The following is a 4,686-nucleotide window of genomic DNA, read 5'->3' on the forward strand; positions in this document are numbered from 1 at the left end:
CTTGAATTAATTTTCGTATAAGGAGTAAAAGGAAAGGGATCCAGTTTCAGCTTACCTCTATGGCTAGCCAATTTTCCTAGCACCATTTACATAAATAGGGAATCCTTTCCCATTTCCTGTTTCTCTCAGGTTTGTCAAAGATCAGATGGCTGTGGTGTGTGGTGGTATTATTTCTGGAGGACTCTGTTCTGTTCCATTGGTCTATATCTCTGTGTTGGTACCAGTACCATGCTGTTTTGCTGTACTGTAGTATAGTTGGAAGTCAGGTAGTGATGCCTCCAGCTTTGTTCTTTGACTTAGGATTGTCTTGGAGATGTGGGCTCTTTTTGGTCTCCATATGAACTTTAAAGCAGTTTTTTTCCAATTCTAAAGAAACTCAAGTTGGTAGCTTGATGGGGATGGCATTGAATCTATAAATAACCTTGGGCAGAGTATGGCCATTTTCACGATATTGATTCTTCCTATCCATGAGCATGGCATGTTCTTCCATTTGTTTGTGTCCTCTTTTATTTCGCTGAGCAGTGGTTTGTAGTTCTCCTTGAAGAGGTCCTTTACATCCCTTGTAAGTTGGATTCCTAGGTATTTTATTCCCTTTGAAGCACTCAGAATGGAAGTTCATTCATGATTTGGCTCTGTTTGTCTGTTACTGGTGTATAAGAATGTTTGTGATTTTTGCACACACTTTGTATCCCAGACTTTGCTGAAGTTGCTATCAGCCAAGGAGATTTTGGGCTGAGACAATGGGGTTTCTAAATATACAATCATGTCATCTGCAAACAGGGCAATTTGACTTCTTCTTTCCTAACTGAATTCCCTTGGTTTCTTCCTGTTTTTGATAACCCTAGCCAGAACTTCCAAATTATGTTGAATAGGAGTGGTGAGAGGGCATCCCTGTCTTGTGCCAGTTTTCAAAGGGAATTTTTCCAGTTTCTTTTGCCCATTCAGTATGATATTGGCTGTGGGTTTGTCATAAATAGCTCTTTATTATTTTGAGGTAATGCTCCATCAATACCGAATTTATTGAGCTGCTTTTAGCATGAAGGGCTGCTGAATTTTGCTGTCAAAAAGCCTTTTTCTGCATCTATTGAGATAATCATGTGGTTCTTGTCTTTGGTCTGCTTATATGTTGATTATGTTTATTGATTTGCGAATGTTGAACCAGACTTGCATCCCAGGGATGAAGCCCACTTTTGATCATGGTGGTGGATAAGCTTTTTGATGTGTTGCTGAATCCGGTTTGCCAGTATTCTTGGCTGAGGATTTTTGCATCGATGTTCATCAGGGATATTGGTCTAAAAATTCTCTTTATGTTGTGTGTGTCTCTGCCAGGCTTTGTATCAGGGATGATGTTGGCCTTATGTAAACAATTAGAGGATTCCCTTTTCTATTGATTGAATAGTTTCAGAAGGAATGGTACTAGCTCCTCCTTGTACCTCTGGTAGAATTCAGCCAGGAATCCATCTGGTCCTGACTTTGGTTGGTAGGCTATTAATTATTGCCTCAATTTCAGAGCCTGCTATTGGTCTATTCAGGGATTCAACTTCTTCCTGGTTTAGTCTTGGAAGAGTGTGTAAGTGTCCAGGAAATTCATCCATTCTCTTATTTATTTGCGTAGAGGCGTTTATAGCATTCCTCTTGATGGTAGAAGTTTGTATTTCTCTGGGGTCAGTGGTGATGTCCCTTTTATCATTTTAATTGCGCTGATTTGATTCTTCTTCTTTCTTCTTTTATTAGTCTTGCTAGCGGTCTGTCAATTTTGTTGATCTTTTCTAAAACCAACTCCTGGATTCATTGATTTTGTGGAGGTTTTTGTGTCTCTATCTCCCTCAGTTCTGCCTGATCTTGCTATTTCTGCCTCTGCTAGCTTTGAATGCGTTTGCTCTTGCTTCTCTAGTTCTTTTAATTGTGATGTTAGTGTCAATTTTAGATCTTTCCTGCTTTCTCTTGTGGGCATTTAGTGTTATAAATTTCCTCTACACACTGCTTTAAATGTGTCCCAGAGATTCTGGTATGTTGTATCTTTTGTTCTCATTGGTTTGGGGCAGTCATCTTTTTCAAAGAACATTATTTCTCGCCTTCATTTCTGTTATGTACCCAGTAGTCATTCAGGAGCAGGTTGTTCAGTTTCCATGTAGTTGAGCGGTTTTGATTGAGTTTCTTTTGTCCTGAGTTCTAGTTTTGATTGCACTGTTGTCTGAGAGACAGTTTGTTACAATTTCTGTTCTTGCATTTGCTGAGGAGGCTACTCCAATTATGTGGTCAATTTTGGAATAAGTGTGATGTGGTGCTGAGAAGAATGTGGCATTCTGTTGATTTGGGGTGGAGAGCTCTATAGATGCCCATAGGGTCTGGTTTGCTGCAAAGATGGTGAGTTCAATTCCTGGATATCCTTGTTAACTCTCTGTCCTTCAAGTTGATCTGGTCTAATGTTGACAGTGGAGTGCTGAAGTCTCCCATTATTATTGTATGGGAGTCTAAGTCCCTAGGTAAGTCTCTAAGGACTTGCTTTATGAACTGGGTGCTCCTGTATTGGGTGCATATATATTTAGGGATAGTTAGCTCTTCCTGTTGAATTGATCCTTCTACCATTATGTAATGGCCTTCTTTGTCTCTTTGATCTCTTTGATGGTTTAAAGTCTGTTTTATCAGAGACTAGTATTGCAACTCCCCTGCTTTTTATTCTCCATTTGCTTGGTAAATCTTCCTCCATCCCTTTATTTTGAGCCTATGTATGTCTCTGCGTGTAGATGGGTCTCCTGAATACAGCAGACTGGATGGGTCTTGACTTCATCCAGTTTCCGTTGTAGTCTGTGGCTCCTTTTTCATTGGAGCATTTAGTCCATTTACATTTAAGGTTAAGATTTGTTATGTGAACTTGATCCTGCCATTATGATATTAACTGGTTATTTTGCTGTTAGTTGATGCAGTTTCTTCCTAGCCTGTCTGGCCTTACATTTTGGCATGTTTTGCAATGGCTGGTACTGGTTGTTCCTTTCCATGTTTAGTGCTTTCCTTCAGGGTCTCTTTGTAAGGCAGGCCTAGTGGTGACAAATCTCTAAGCATTCTTGCTTATCTGTAAAGGATTTTATTTCTCCTTCACTTATGAAACTTAGTTTGGCTGGATATGAAATTCTGGGTTTAAAATTCTTTTCTTTAAGAATGTTGAATATTGGCCCCCACTCTCTTCTGGCTTGTAGAGTTTCTGCTGAGAGATCTGCTATGAGTCTGATGGGCTTCCCTTTGTGGGTAACCCGACCTTTCTCTCTGGCTGCCCTTAATATTTTTTCCTTCATTTCAACTTTGGTGAATCTGGGAATTATGTATCTTGGAGTTGCTCTTCTCGAGGAGTATCTTTGTGGCATTCTCTGTATTTCCTGGATTTGAATGTTGGCCTGCCCTACTAGGTTGGGGAAGTTCTCCTGGATGATATCCTGAAGAGTGTTTTCCAACTTGGTTCCATTTTCCCCCTCACTTTCAGGCACCCTAATCAGATGTAGATTTGGTCTTAAAAATATGGAATGCTTCACGAATTTGCGTGTCATCTTTGCGCAGGTGCCATGCTAAACTTCTCTGTATCGTTCCAATTTTTAGTATATTTGCTGCCAAAGCGAGCACCACAAAACAGTTTCTAAAAAGCTTATTTCTAGTTTTTATCTGAAGATATTTCCTTTTTCACCATAGGCCTCAACATGCTCCAAAATATCCCTTCACAGATTCTTCAAAAGCAATCTTTCCAAACTGCTGAATGAAAGGTAAGTTTTAACTCTGCTAGATGAATGAACATATCACAATGTTGTTTCTCAGATACCTTTTTTCTAGTTTTTATCCTGAGTTACTCACCCATTTGCCATTGGCCACAGAGATGCAAAATGTCAATCCGCAGAATGGACAAAAAGAGTGTTTCACACTGCCGAATCAAAGAAAAGTTTAACTCTGTGAGATCAATGCACACATCACAAAGCAGTTTCTCAGACAGTTCTTTCTAGTTTATACATGAAGATATATCTTTTTCACCATATTCCTCAATGAGCTCCCTAATATCCTTTCTCAGATTCTACAAAAATAATGCTTCCAAGCTGCCGAACGAAAAGAAAGATTTAACTCCTTGAACTGAATGCACACATCACATAGCAGTTTCTGAGATAGCTTCCTTCTAGAATTTTTTTCCTGGGATATTCACTTTTTCACCATTGGCCTCAATGACCTCCCAAATGTCCATTCAGAGAATGCAAAAAAGAGTGTTTCCAAACTGCTGAATGAAAAGAAAGGTTTAACTGTACAAGATGAATCCACACATCACAAAGCGGTTTCCCAGATAGAGTCCTCTTAGTTTTTATTCCGACATTAGTTTTTTCACCACTGACCTCAAAGAGATCCCAAATGTTCATTTGCAGAATGGAAAAAAACAGTGTTTCCAAACTGTGGAATCAAAAGAAAGGTTTAACTCTGTGAGATGAATGCACACATCACAATGCAGTCTCTCAGAGCGTTTCTTTCTAGTTTAATCTGAAGATAATTTCTTTTTCACCATAGGCCTCAATGAGCTCCCCAATGTCCATTTGCATATTCTACAAAAAGAGTGTTTCCAAACTGCTGAATGAAAAGAAGGATTTAACTCCTCAAGCTGAACGAACAAATCACAAACTGGTTTCTCATATAGCTTCCTTCTAGTTTTCATACTGGAAT

General features: G+C 39.2%; 1 non-coding gene across 1 annotated transcript; it reads right to left on the reverse strand.

Moving 5' to 3' along the window:
* Positions 1–3,507: 3,507 nt before the first annotated feature.
* On the reverse strand, positions 3,508–3,611 carry LOC116272524. Its single transcript, XR_004181191.1, has one exon. It is a non-coding gene; the product is annotated as a U6 spliceosomal RNA (small nuclear RNA).
* Between the last annotated feature and the right edge of the window lie 1,075 nt (positions 3,612–4,686).

The sequence above is a fragment of the Papio anubis genome, unplaced genomic scaffold (assembly GCF_008728515.1).
Source record: "Papio anubis isolate 15944 unplaced genomic scaffold, Panubis1.0 scaffold120, whole genome shotgun sequence".
Taxonomy (NCBI): domain Eukaryota; kingdom Metazoa; phylum Chordata; class Mammalia; order Primates; family Cercopithecidae; genus Papio; species Papio anubis.